Source organism: Ranitomeya imitator, chromosome 1 (genome assembly GCF_032444005.1).
Source record: "Ranitomeya imitator isolate aRanImi1 chromosome 1, aRanImi1.pri, whole genome shotgun sequence".
NCBI lineage: Eukaryota > Metazoa > Chordata > Amphibia > Anura > Dendrobatidae > Ranitomeya > Ranitomeya imitator.
The window spans coordinates 583,094,191-583,109,586 of NC_091282.1; the positions used below are offsets into that span (position 1 = coordinate 583,094,191).

The following is a 15,396-nucleotide window of genomic DNA, read 5'->3' on the forward strand; positions in this document are numbered from 1 at the left end:
GTAACCGTGCAAGTCAATAACAAAGACAAACATTTATACTGTATTTTATTTGTGATTAATAAATAAACGAATTAAAAAAAAAAAAAAAAAGTATTGTCTGGTACCAGAGGTTTGGTATGAACCATGCAGTAAAGCCCATGGTATTTAAGTACGGAACGTCCTCATTATTAGAGATCCTCCAGTAAAATGATCATACGTGTATCGCCAACATAAATACTTAAGCAATATAAATGGAAACAAAAGCTGTAAAAAGTCAAAGTAAGCTAAACGGTCAAAAATGTTTGAGTAATTAAGTCCTAGAATTAATTTTCTGATGACCTGGCTTTTCAAGAACATTTGAGGGGTCCTCAGACTGCAGTGTACAGACGTGGGTATGTGGATGAGAATTTGTTGGAATAGTAGTTTGGTATGTAATTGACCAGGTCCTGGAATTAATTGTGAAATGGGGTAAAATGGGATCTACCAATGCAAATACTCTCCATTATTTGTTCTATAAAAATTACTCTGCTGGGGCCCACTAAGCAGAAAATTATTGAAAGAAAAAAACATGCAAGATGTGTGCTAGGTCTCAAAACAGGGAGATACAAAGGCCTGGGTGGGAGTGAAAGGGACAGGGCAAGGAAAATGGTGCTTTGCAGGTCTTTGGACATCCTCAGACTTGAAGGCTTCCCCCTGTTCCATCGACTCCAGTATGAGATCCTTAACGATTTTCTCCAGGAACTGGAGGAAAGTGAGAAGTCCTTGGGATTTTTTTGGCCATCCCAGTCCCCAGAACTGAACATCATTGAACATCTGTGGGATCATTTGAAGAGGGCTGTCCATGCTCGGCGACCATCAAACTTAAATGAACTGAAATTGTTTTGTAAAGAGGAATGGTCAAAAATACCTTCATCCAGGATCAAGGAACTCATTAAAAGCTACAGGAAGCGACTAGAGGCTGTTATTTTTGTAAAGGGAGGATCTACTAATTATTAATGTCACTTTTCTGGTGGGGTGCCCATGCTTATGCACCTGTCAAATTTTGTTTGAATGCAGATTGCACATTTTCTGTTAGAACAATAAACCTCATTTCAAGGCAGAAACCTTACTGTGTCCAACAGTTATTAGATATATGAAACTGAAATAGCTGTTGCAAAAAAAAATAATTTTTTTTAGAAAACATTAAGCTTAAGATTAGTAGGGGTGCCCAAACTTTTTCATATAACTGTATATTTTTTAATCCCTTAGTGACAGCGCCAATTTGGTGCTTAAAGGGAACCTGTCACCCCGTTTTTTGAGATTGAGATATAAATACTGTTAAATAGGGCCTGCGCTGTGTGTTACTATAGTGTATGTAGTGTACCCCGATTCCCCACCTATGCTGAGAAATACATTACCAAAGTCGCCGTTTTCGCCTGTCAATCAGGCTGGTCTGGTCAGATGGGCGTGGTGACATTGCTCTTTTCTTCCCCAGCTTTCCGTTGGTGGCGTAGTGGTGTGCGCATGTCCAGATTTCCGAATCCCCTGCGCGCACGTGAAGCAAAAGCGCGCGTTCTGCGCTATTGCCCCTGTCATCGGTGGGGGCGGCCATCTTCCTGGGGCCGCGCGTGCGCAGATCGAGTGCTCTGCTGCACGGGGCTTCAGGAAAATGGCCGCGGGATGCCGCGCGTGCGCAGAAGAGATCGCGGCGGCCATTTTCCCAAAGCCGAGATGCAACTCGGATGGGATTCGGAACTCTGGACATGCGCACACCACTACGCCACCAACGGAAAGCTGGGGAAGAAAAGAGCAATGTCACCACGCCCATCTGACCAGACCAGCCTGATTGACAGGCGAAAACGGCGACTTTGGTAATGTATTTCTCAGCATAGGTGGGGAATCGGGGTACACTACATACACTATAGTAACACACAGCGCAGGCCCTATTTAACAGAATTTATATCTCAATCTCAAAAAACGGGGTGACAGGTTCCCTTTAATGACCGAGCCAATTTTTACAATTCTGACCACTGTCAGGTTATAACTTGGGAACGCTTCAACGGATCCTGCTGATTCTGAGGTTTTTTCGTGACATATTGTACTTCATGTTAGTGGTAACATTTCTTTGATATTACTTGCGATTATTTATGAAAAAAACGGAAATATGGTGAAAATTTTGCAATTTTCAAACTTTGAATTTTTATGCCCTTACATCAGAGAGATATGTCACACAAAATGGTAAATAAATAACATTTCCCATATGTCTACTTTACATCAGCACAATTTTGGAAACAAAATTTTTTTTTTTATTAGGGAGTTATAAGGGTTAAAACTTGACCAGTAATTTCTTATTTTTACAGCAAAATTTACATACCATTTTTTTTTAGGGACCACCTCACATTTGAAGTCATTTTTAGGGGTCTATATGGCAGAAAATGCCCAAAAGTGACACCATTCTAAAAACTGCACCCCTCAAGGTGCGCAAAACCACATTCAAGAACTGTATTAACCCTTCAGTTGCTGCACAGGAACTGAAGCAATGTGGAAGGAAAAAATGAACATTTAACTTTTTTTTTTTCACAAACATTTTAATTCAGAACCAATTTTTTTTATTTTCACATGGGCAACAGGATAAAATGGATCCTAAAATTTGTTGGGCAATTTCTCCTGAGTACACCGATACCTCACATGTGGGGGTAAACCACTGTTTAAGCACATGGTAAGGCTCGGAAGGGAAGGAGCGCCATTTGACTTTTTGAATGAAAAATTATCTCCATCGTTAGCGGACACCATGTCGCGTTTGGAGAGCCCCTGTGTGCCTAAACATTGGAGCTCCCCCACAAGTGACCCCATTTCGGAAACTAGACCCCCCAAGGAACTTATCTAGATGCCTAGTGAGCACTTTAAACCCTCAGGTGCTTCACAAATTGATCTGTAAAAATGAAAAAATACTTTTTTTTTTCACAAAAAATTTCTTTTTGCCTCAATTTTTTAATTTTCACATGGGCAATAGGATAAAATGGATCCTAAAATTTGTTGGGCAATTTCTCCCGAGTACGCCGATACCTCATGTGGGGGTAAACCACTGTTTAAGCACACGGCAGGGCTCGGAAAGGGAAGGCGTGCCATTTGACTTTTTGAATGGAAAATTAGCTCCAATTGTTAGCAGACACCATGTCGCGTTTGGAGAGCCCCTGTGTGCCTAAACATTGGAGATCCCCCACAAATGACCCCATTTTGGAAACTAGACCCCCAAAGGAACTAATCTAGATGTGTGGTAAGGACTTTGAACCCCCAAGTGCTTCACAGAAGTTTATAACGCAGAGCCATGAAAATAAAAAAAATAATTTATTTTCTCAAAAATGATCTTTTAGCCTGCAATTTTTTATTTTCCTAAGGGTAACAGGAGAAATTTGACCCCAAAAGTTGTTGTCCAGTTTCTTCTGAGTACGCTGATACCCCATATGTGGGGGTAAACCACTGTTTGGGCACATGTCGGGGCTCGGAAGTGAAGTAGTGACGTTTGACTTTTTGAATGAAAAATTATCTCCATCGTTAGCGGACACCATGTCGCGTTTGGAGAGCCCCTGTGTGCAGACTTTGATGGAATGCTCTGCGGGCATCACGTTGCGTTTGCAGAGACCCTGATGTGGCTAAACAGTAGAAACCCCCCATAAGTGACCCCATTTTAGAAACTAGACCCCCCAAGGAACTTATCTAGATATGTGGTGAGCACTTTGAACCCCCAAGTGCTTCACAGACGTTTACAACGCAGAGCCGTGAAAATAAAAAATCATTTTTCTTTCCTCAAAAATGATGTTTTAGCAAGCATTTTTTTATTTTCACAAGGGTAAAAGGAGAAATTGGACCCCAGGAATTGTTGCGCAGTTTGTCCTGAGTACACTGCTACCCCATATGTGGGGGTAAACCACTGTTTGGGCGCACGTTGGGGCTCGGAAGTGAGGGAGCACCATTTGACTTTTTGAATACAAGATTGGCTGGAATCAATAGTGGTGCCATGTTGCGTTTGGAGACCCCTGATGTGCCTAAACAGTGGAAACCCCTCAATTCTAACTCCGACACTAACCCCAACACACCCCTAACCCTAATCCCAACTGTAGCCATAACCCTCATCACAACCCTAACCACAACCCTAATTCCAACCCTAACCCTAAGGCTATGTGCCCACGTTGCGGATTCGTGTGAGATTTTTCAGCATCATTTTTGAAAAATCTGCGGGTAAAAGGCACTGCATTTTACCTGCGGATTTACCGCGGATTTCCAGTGTTTTTTGTGCGGATTTCACCTGTGGATTCCTATTGAGGAACAGGTGTAAGACGCTGCGGAATCCGCACAAAGAATTGACATGCTGCGTAAAATACAACGCCGCGTTTCCGCGCTGTATTTTCCGCACCATGGGCACAGCGTATTTGGTTTTCCATAGGTTTACATGGTACTGTAAACCTGATGGAACACTGCTGCGAATCCGCAGCCAAATCCGCACCGTGTGCACATAGACTAATTCTAAAGGTATGTGCACACGCTGCGGAAAACACTGCGGATCTGCAGCAGTTTCCCATGAGTTTACAGTTCAATGTAAACCTATGGGAAACAAAAATCGCTGTACACATGCTGCGGATCGGAGTGCAGGGGGGTTGGATCAGAGCATGGGGGAGGGGGGTGATTGGAGCACGGGGGAGCGGAGCACAGGACGGAGGGGAGCCTGAGCAGTGTACCTGACAGATCGGTGGCTTGGGGGGGCGATCGGTGGGGTGGGGGCACATTAGTGTTTCCAGCCATGGCCGATGATATTGCAGCATCGGCCATGGCTGGATTGTAATATTTCACCAGTTTTAATAGGTGAAATATTACAAATCGCTCTGATTGGCAGTTTCACTTTCAACAGCCAATCAGAGCGATCGTAGCCATGGGGGGGTGAAGCCACCCCCCTGGGCTAAACTACCACTCCCCCTGTCCCTGCAGATCAGGTGAAATGGGAGTTAACCCTTTCACCCGATCTGCAGGGACGCGATCTTTCCATGACGCCACATAGGCGTCATGGGTCGGATTGGCACCGACTTTGACGCCTACGTGGCGTCAAAGGTCGGGAAGGGGTTAGTTAGGAAGGTGGACGTGTACCCTGATGAGCTCTCGCAAGTTTTGTATAATTTTATGCTGTATTTGGCTCTCTTGGAGGGAATAAATTGGGGGAATGACAGACTGCCCTTGTAGCTCATCAAGGACTCGTCGACTGCCACATTTTGCTCTGAGGTATAAAAATTTAGAAACAAAGTTTTTAGGAGGGAAATTAGGGGTCTTAATTTATTTAGCCGATCGTAGTTGGGGTCAGTTCTTGGGAGAGCTTGGGAATTGTCACTGAAGTGGAGGAATCTCATCAGGGCTTTGTAACTGACTCGGGACATGATGGCTGCAAATACAAGGGTGCAGTGGACAGCTTTTGTTGCCCAGTAAGAGCAGAGTGTGTTTTTTTTTTTTTTTTTTTTACTCCATCCATATTCAAGGTGAGGCCTAAGAATTTTTTTTAATTTCGGGGACATTTGTGGGGACCCAGGAATGGGAATGAAAGGCAGTGTGTTTTTGGGAAATATATTGCCTGGCATATAGGTTTGTTTGGTGGACGATTAATTGCAGGACTTCGGGGTAAATTAAAATATGAAAAAAATCAATAGGGGTAAAATTGGCGACATCTACTCTTATTCCAGGGGCTGCAGAAAAAGGGGGAATTTGAGGGGAAAATGAGGTGTCATTATACTACGGTGGGGGGACTGCGTTACTTGGTCCTGCCTCGGAAGCTTCAGCAGTGACGACTGACTCCGCTACCACTGGGGTGGGGGATCCCGTGGAGGAAGAGTCGTCATCACTGTCTGAAAGCTGCTCAGCTTCAGAGGCAGATTTAGTTTCACTGCCGGAGCAAAGCAGGCTGTAAGCTTGCTTCGCGCTGAAAGTTCTGTGGGCCATTTTATATATTTCCTCTGCTAACCCTAATATGCTTAACCCTAACCCTAAAATTTAAAAAAAAAAAAGAAGAAAAAATTATAATTTTTTTTAAAAATAATCCTCTGCTGATGATGCAGGGATTACGGAGAATGGGGGTGGGTAAATGAGATGCTGGCGGATGCAGAAATGTTTTTGTTAACTGACAGGGCAGCACTTGAAATTTAGTCTGTCTCTCTTCTCTCCCAGAACTACTACAAGGAGAGAAGAGGGGTACAGCCCAAGTGCTGCCATGTTTATCAAATATTAGGGGTTTTGATCACTGTGATAGGACATATCACAGTAATCAAAACACAGCAGCCAATGAGAAAATTCTCACTGGTTGCTGGGTGTCTGCTGGCAGATCTTGGTGGGTGCACTGCGCATGCGCCCGCCATTTTCTTCCAGCAGAGAAGGGGGGCCGGGAGCTGGGGACCGGGGGACGTCTAGGTATCGGGGGGGGGGGGGGGGGACTCTTATTTCTCTCCCCTCTGATGTGCGATCACATCATTTCTCTCCCCTCTGATCTGCACATGCGCCCGCCATTTTGGAGCCCAGAGGAGACGGAGGAGGGTCGGGGACGGGGGGGGGGGGGTTACATTTTTTGGTACATAAGGTACCGTGGGGGGCTCAGGGGGCCCTTTTTCTCTCCCCTCTAATGTGCGATCACATCAGAAGGGAGAGAAAGAAAACGCAAGTCTGGATTTTTTATTTTTTTTGCGATCGCCGGTAAACTGTTAATTACTGGCGATCGCAAAAGCAGGGTTGGTAAAAACCGACCCGAATCATGTTCTCTGGTGTCTCTGCTACCCCCGGCAGCTGAGACCCCGGAGAAAATTGGACTCTGGGGGGCGCTATTTACTTTTTCCACAGCGCCGTTAATTAACGGCGCTGTGGTTTAAGTGCCCTTAATGACCGCCGTTAAAAGGCGTATCGGTCATTAAAGGGTTAAAAGATCCCCAAATAAAGAAAACAAATATTTTTTCCAATAAATACATTTACCCTATGTAAATAAAAATACAGTGAAAGTACACATTTGGTATCGCCAATTCTGTAACTCCTCACTCTATAAAACTGTTCCACTAGTTAACCCCTTCAGTGGACACTGTGCCTAAACCACATTTAGTGCCTACATGTTTGGCATTTCTGTAGTGATGAGAGCCTGCCTAATTTACCGGTGTCTCCAGAAGCATGAACTGGGCATAATGTACGGTCACTAGACCTAGGGAACCCAGTGGACATAGTGTATATGGACTTTTCAAAAGCTTTTGATACGGTGCCACACAAAAGGTTGATACATAAAATGAGAATAATGGGGATAGGGAGAGCTGGTCAGGGATAGGAAACAAAGGGTGGTTATTAATGGAGCACACTCGGACTGGGTCGCGGTTAGCAGTGGGGTACCACAAAGGTCAGTATTGGGCCCTCTTCTTTTTAACATATTTATTAATGACCTTGTAGGGGGCATTCAGAGTAGAATTTCAATATTTGCAGATGACACTAAACTCTGCAGGGTAATCAATACAGAGGAGGACAATTTTATATTACAGGATGACTTGTGTAACTAGAAGCTTGGGCTGATAAATGGCAAATGAGCTTAAGGCTAAGTGCACACGTTCAGGATTTCTCGCAGAAAATTCCTGAGGAAAAACCGGACATTTTCTGCAAGAAAACCGCATGCGTTTTTGCCGCGGTTTTGACGAGTTTTTGCCGCGGTTTTTTCCGGACACTTCCCAATGCATTTTGTAGTGGGAAATCCGCAAAATTACTGAATATGCTGCGGTTTTTACCGCAATGCGTTTTTTTGTGTGGAAAAAACGCATCATGTGCACTAAACACGCGGAATTCATTCTAAGTTTTGGAATGCTTATTGTATGCGTTTTTTTTGCGGTTTTATAGCGCTTTTATCGGGAAAAAACGCGAAAAAAACGCAACGTGTGCACACAGCCTTAATGGGGATAAATGTAAGGTCATGCACTTGGATAGAAGTAATAAGATGTAGGGCTTGTTTTCACTTGCGAGGAACACGTCCGTGTCTCGCATGTGGAAACGAAGCTCTGGTGCCGGCACTCCGGAGCGGAGCGTGCAGCTCCATGTGTTCCTATGCGGGCGCACGCTCCGCTCTGGAGTGCCGGCGCCTGAGCTTCGTTTCCACATGCGAGACTCGAACGTACAGTTAGCTCCATATATATTTGGACAGAGACAACATTTTTCTAATTTTGGTCATAGACATTACCACAATGAATTTTAAACAAAACAATTCAGATACAGTTGAAGTTCAGACTTTTAGCTTTCATTTGTGGGTATCCACATTAAAATTGGATGAAGGGTTTAGGAGTTTCAGCTCCTTAACATGTGCCACCCTGTTTTTAAAGGGACCAAAAGTAATTGGAAATTGACTCCAAGGCTATTTCACGGACAGGTGTGGGCAATACCTTCGTTATGTCATTCTCAATTAAGCAGATAAAAGGCCTGGAGTTGATTTGAGGTGTGGTGCTTGCATTTGGAAGGTTTTGCTGTGAAGTAAACATGTGGTCAAAGGAGCTCTCCATGCAGGTGAAACAAGCCATCCTAAAGCTGCGAAAACAGAAAAAACCCATCCGAGAAATTGCTACAATATTAGGAGTGGCAAAATCTACAGTTTGGTACATCCTGAGAAAGAAAGAAAGCACTGGTGAACTCATCAATGCAAAAAGACCTGGGCGCCCACAGAAGACAACATTGGTGGATGATCGCAGAATAATAATCTCCATGGTGAAGAGAAACCCCTTCACAACAGCCAACCAAGTGAACAACACTCTCCAGGAGGTAGGTGAATCAATATCCAAATCTACCATAAAGAGAAGACTGCATGAAAGTAAATACAGAGGGTTCACTGCATGGTGCAAGCCACTCATAAGCATCAAGAATAAAAAGGCTAGACTAAACTTTGCTAAAAAACATCTAAAAAAGTCAGCACAGTTCTGGAAGAACATTCTTTGGACAGATGAAACCAAGATCAACCTCTACCAGAATGATGGAAAGTGAAAATTATGGCAAAGGTGTGGTACAGCTCATGATCCAAAGCATACCACATCATCTGTAAAACATGGCGGAGGCAGTGTGATGGCTTGGGCATGCATGGCTGCCAGTGGCACTGGGTCACTAGTGTTTATTGATGATGTGACACAGGACAGAAGCAGCCGAATGAATTCTGAGGTATTCAGAGACATACTGAGGGCTCAGATCCAGTCAAATGTAGCCAAACTGATTGGTCGTCGTTTCATACTACAGATGGACCATGACCCAAAACATAAAGCCAAAGCAACCCAGGAGTTTATTAAAGCAAAGAAGTGGAATATTCTTGAATGGCCAAGTCAGTCACCTGATCTCAACCCAATTGAGCAGCATTTCACTTGTTAAAGACTAAACTTCAGGCAGAAAGGCCCACAAACAAACAGCAACTGAAAACCACGGCAGTGAAGGCCTGGCAGAGCATCAAAAAGGAGGAAACACAGCTTTTGGTGATGTCCATGAGTTCAAGACTTCAGGCAGTCATTGCTCACAAAGGGTTTTCAACCAAGTACTAAAAATGAAAGTTTTATTTAAAATTATTGAATCTGTCCAATTACTTTTGGTCCCTTTAAAAACAAGGTGGCACATGTTAAGGAGCTGCAACTCCTAAACCCTTCATCCAATTTTAATGTGGATACCCACAAATGAAAGCTGAAAGTCTGAACTTCAACTGCATCTGAATTGTTTTGTTTAAAATTCATTGTGGTAATGTCTATAACAAAAATTAGAAAAATGTTGTCTCTGTCCAAATATATATGGACCTAACTGTATATCTCGCAAGTGGAAACAAGCCCGTATAACTATGTGCTTAATTCTAAAACTCTGGGTAAAACCGTCAATGAAAAAGACCTGGGAGTATGAATGGATGACAAACTCACTTTTAGTGGCCAGTGTCAGGCAGCTGCTACAAAGGCAAATAATATGATGGGATGCATTAAAAGAGGCATAGATGCTCATGATCAGAACATAATTTTACCTCTATACAAGTCACTCGTTCGACCACACTTAAAATACTGTGTACAGTTCTGGTCTCCAGTGTATAAGAAAGACATGGCTGAACTGGAGCGGGTGCAGAGAAGAGCGACCAAGGTTATTAGAGGACTGGGGGGTCTGCAATACCAAGATAGGTTATTACACTTGGGGTTATTTAGTTTGGAAAAACGAAGACTAAGGGGTGATCTTATTTTAATGTATAAATATGAGGGGACGGTACAAAGACCTTTCTGATGATCTTCTTAATCATAGACCTGAGAAGAAAGAAGGTTTAAGCATAATAACAGACGCGGATTCTTTACTGTAAGAGCAGTGAGACTATGGAACTCTCTGCCGTATGATGTTGTAATGAGTGATTCATTACTTAAATTTAAGAGGGGACTGGATACCTTTCTGGAAAAGTATAATGTTACAGGGTATATATACTAGATTCCTGGATAGGGAGTTGATCCAGGGAACTAGTCTGATTGCCATTTGTGGAGTCGGGAAGGAATTTTTTCCGCAGTGTGGAGCTTACTCTTTGCCACATGGGTTTTTTTTTTGCCTTCCTCTGGATCAACATGTTAGGGCATGTTAGGCTATGAGTTGAACTAGATGGACTTAAAATCTTCCTTCAACCTTAATAACTATGTAACTACAACAGCAGATTGCAATTTTCACTCTTCAACATCCACAGCTGCATGTTTCTGGAAAACACACATGGAGTCAAAATCGTCACTACACCTGTAGATAAATTCCCAAAGTGTTTTAATTTCCAAAATGGGGTCACTTGAGGGGGGATTCTGCTTGTCTAGAGCTGAGAGATTCTTTATATGGAATCCGCAAACTATGCTAGGAAAATCTGCGTTCTAGGAGTCAAATAGCTCTCTGTCCCTCCCGAGTCGCTCCGTATGGCTAAGTAGTACTGTAGGGTCACATATGGGATATTGCCACTTTCAGTAGAAATTATGGGACAAATTATTGTGCCATTTTTACCCATATCCCAGTATGAAAATGTAACACTTGGGGCTAACACACAATCTTGGTGGTAAAAATGTAAGTTTATTTTATCTTTACTGCTCATTGGTATAAAAGTCTGTGATACAACTGTGGTGTCAATATAATCACTGTACCCCAGGTGAATTCAAAGCACCTCAGGGGCTCAGCCTATGTAACATGGCACCCTCAAACAAGTGCAGTATAATCTGCACTGTAATATGGTGTTTCTTCCCTTCTGAGCTTTGCACTGTGCTTTAAAAGTAGTTTTTGATGACACATGGCTATCGGTGAACTCAGAAGAAATTGCACAGCAAATTTTGGGGTCCATTTTTCTCCTGATACCCTTGTGAAAATACAAAATTTCGAGCTTAAAGATTTATCTAGGCAAATCTTTTAACTTTTCATGCCTATACGCTATAAACTTCTGTGAAGCACCTGTGAGTTCAAGGTGCTCAATATACATCTAGATAAGGGGTCTAGGTTTCAAAATAGTGTCACTTGTTGGGGTTTCCACTGTTTAAGTACATCAGGGGCTCTCCAAACGTGACTTGGCAACCACTAATTATTCCAATCAATTTTACATTTAAAAGGTCAAACGGCGCTCCTTCCCTTCCGAGCACTGCCGTGTGCCCAAACGGTGGATTTCCCACACATGGGGTTCATTTTCTTCTGTTACCCTTGCAAAAGTAAAAAAAAAAAAAAAAGTCTAAAAAGAAAATTTTTGTGAAAGAAAAGTAAATGCTTTTTTCCTTCCACATTCCAAAAATTCCTATGAAGCACCGGAAGGGTTAATAAACATCATGAACGTGGGTTTGAGTACCTTAAAGGATACAGTTTTTAGATGTCACTTTTGTGTATTTTCTTTCATATAGGCCCCTCAAAGTGACTTCAAATGTGAGATGGTCCATTAAATAGTTTTGCAATTTTTGTTGTAAAAATGAGAAATCGCTGGTTAACTTTTAACCCTTATAACTTTCTAACAAAATAAATTGTTTCCAAAATTGTAAATTGTGCTGATTGTAGACATGTAGGAAATGTTGTTTATTAACTATTTTGTGCGATATAATTCTCTGATTTAACGGTATGAAAATTCAAAGTTGGGGGAAAAAAATGCCAAATTTTTCGCCAAATTTCCGTTTATTCCTATCTTTAACATTAGGGACGCAGGTTTAACGACGCATGCGTAGTTTTCATTGTCTGCGGCTTGGTGCTGTAAACGCTACATGTAGTAATTTAACCCCTTCCCGACCTTTGACGCACCGTATGCGTCATGAAAACCTGTGCCAATCCGACCTGTGACGCAGCATATGCGTCATGGCCGGATTGGGCTCCTGCAGGCCGAGTGAAAGGGTTAACTGTAATTTCACCCAACCTGCAGGGACAGGGGGAATTGTACTTTAGCCCGGGGGGGGGGGGTTTTGTGTGTGGCTTCGCCCCCCCCCCCCCCGTGGCTACGATCGCTCTGATTGGCTGTTGAAAGTGACGTTTCACTTTCAATCAGAGCGATAGTAATATTTCACCAATGAAAATTAATGAAATATTACAATCCTGCCATGGCAGCGATCTGCCCCCCGCCACCGATCACCTCTCCTCCGTCCTGTCATCTAGTGTCCCCCGATGTCCCCCCCGCCCCCGCTGTCCGATTTACCCCCCCCCCCCCTCCTCTTACTTACCGACCTCCTGTGTCCCTCCCGGTGTCTGTCCGTCTGTTCCATGTGCGCCGCCATCTTCCAAAATGGCGGGCGCATGCGCAGTGCGCCAGCCGAATCGGCCGGCAGATTCGTTACAGGTACAATTTGATGGAACCTATCACAGCATTCAAAATAAAAAGAAATATAATAAATAAACCCCCCTTTATCACCCCCATAGGTAGGGACAATAATAAAATAAAGAAAATATATATTTATATATATATTTGCCCCACTAAGGTTAAGGTTAGAATTAGGGCTAGAACTAGGGTTAGAATTAGGCTATGTGCACATGGTGCGGATTTGGCTGCAAATCTGCAGCGGATTGTCCACTGTGGATTCTTAGCAGTTTTCCATCAGGTTTACAGTACCATGTAAACCAAATCCTCTGTTCCCATGGTGCGGAAAATACCGCGCAGAAACGCTGCGTTGTATTTTCCGCAGCATGTCAATTCTTTGCGTGGATTCCGCAGCGTTTTACACCTGTTCCTCAATAGGAATCTGCAGGTGAAATCCGAACAAAAAACACTGGAAATCCGCAGTAAATCTGCAGGTAAAACGCAGTGCCTTTTACCTGCGGATTTTTCAAAAATGGTGCGGAAAAATCTCTCACGAATCCGCAACGTGGGCACATATCCTTAGGGTTGGAATTAGGGCTAGGGTTGGAAATGGGGTTAAGATTAGGCTGTGGTTAGGGTTGGGGTGGGGATTAGGGTTAGGGGTGTGTTGGGGTTAGGGTTGTGATTAGGGTAATGGGTAGAGTTGGGATAAGGTTAGGGGTGTGTTGGGGTTAGTGTTGAAGTTAGAATTGAGGGGTTTCCACTGTTTAGGCACATCAGGGGTCTTCAAACACAACATGGCGCCACCATTGATTCCAGTCAATCTTGCATTCAAAAAGTCAAATGGTGCTCCCTCCCTTCCGAGCCCCGACGTGCGCCCAAACAGTGGTTTACCCCCACATATGGGGTATCGGTGTACTCAGGACAAACTGGGCAACAACAATTGGGGTCCAATTTCTCCTGTTACCCTTGTGAAAATAAAAAATTGCTTGCTAAAACATCATTTTTGAGGAAAGAAAAATGATTTTTTTTATTTTCACGGCTCTGCGTTAACTTCCGTGAAGCACGTGGGGGTTCAACGTGGTCACCACACATCTAGATTAGTTCCATGGGAGGTCTAGTTTCCAAATTGGGGTCACATGTGGGGGAGCTCCAATGTTTAGGCACACAGGGGCTCTCGAAACGCGACATGGTGTCCGCTAATGATTGGAGCTAATTTTTCATTCAAAAATCAAATGGCGCTCCTTCCCTTCCAAGCCTTGCCGTGTGGACAAACAGTGGTTTGTAACCACATATGAGGTATCGGTGTACTCAGGAGAAATTGCCCAACACATTTTAGGATCCATTTTATCCTGTTGCCCATGTGAAAATGGAAAAAATTGAGGCTAAAATAAATTTTTTGTGAAAAAAAAAAAGTACTTTTTCATTTTTACGGATCAATTTGTGAAGCACCTGGGGGTTCAAATGGCTCACTATGCATCTAGATAAGCTCCTTGGGGGGGGTCTAGTTTCCAAAATGGGGTCACTTGTTGGGGAGCTCCAATGTTTAGGCACACAGGGGCTCTCCAAACGCGACATGGTGTCTGCTAAAGATTGGAGCCAATTTTTCATTGAAAAAGTCAAATGGCGCTCCTTCCCTTCCGAGCCCTGTCGTGCGCCCAAACATTGGTTCCCCCCACATATGGGGTATCGGCGTACTCAGGACAAATTGTACAATAACTTTTGGTGTCTAGTTTCTCTTTTTATTCTTGGGAAAATAAAAAAATTGTTGCTAAAACATTATTTTTGTGACTAAAAAGTTAGATGTTCATTTTTTCCTTCCATGTTGCTTCTGCTGCTGTGAAGCACCTGAAGGGTTAATAAACTTCTTGAATGTGGTTTTGAGTACCTTGAGGGGTACAGTTTTTAGAATGGTGTCACTTTTGGATGTTTTCAGCTATATAAACCCCTCAAACTGACTTCAAATGTGAGGTGGTCCCTTAAAAAAAATTGTTTCCAAAATTGTGCTGATGTAAAGTAGATATGTGGGTAATGTTATTTATTAACTATTTTGTGTCACATAACTCTCTCGTTTATCAGAATAAAAATTCAAAATTTGAAAATTGCGAAATTTTTGAAATTTTAGCCAAATTTCCATTTTTTTTCACAAATAGACGCTGAATTTATTGACCTAAATTTGCCACTAACATGAAGCCCAATATGTCACGAAAAAACAGTCTCAGAACCGCTAGGATTCGTTGAAGCGTTCCTGAGTTATTACCTCATAAAGGGACACTGGTCAGAATTGCAAAAAACGGCCAGGTCATTTAGGTCAAAATAGGCTGGGTCATGAAGGGGTTATGAGGCGTCAGTTTTCCGCCTCAAAACGTATGCGGTTGTTAGCGGAAGGAATGTGGCCAAAAAACGCATTACGGTCTATGTGAACGCATGCGTTTTACCACAGGAAAACATGTCTAGACACTGATTAGCCACCCCCCACATACAAACTGATAAAAGGAGGGAGTGGGTATTGGCAGGTCACTCAGCAGACTGGGAACAATAACAGACGCAGGAAAGCACCTTGGAGGAAACAACACTCTGAACAATGTGAGTATCAAAGCCAATGCCTTCATTTTTTATTTTCTGTCTCTATGTCCTTGTGTCTTTTTTTTTTTGTGTGTTTTTTTTTTTTC

The 15,396-nt window shown here is 43.0% G+C and overlaps 1 protein-coding gene across 8 annotated transcripts in view; it reads left to right on the forward strand.

Moving 5' to 3' along the window:
- LOC138680452 (scaffold attachment factor B2-like) overlaps positions 1 to 15,396 on the forward strand; it is a 702,355-nt gene that overhangs the window by 63,451 nt on the left and 623,508 nt on the right. The window lies entirely within an intron of this gene.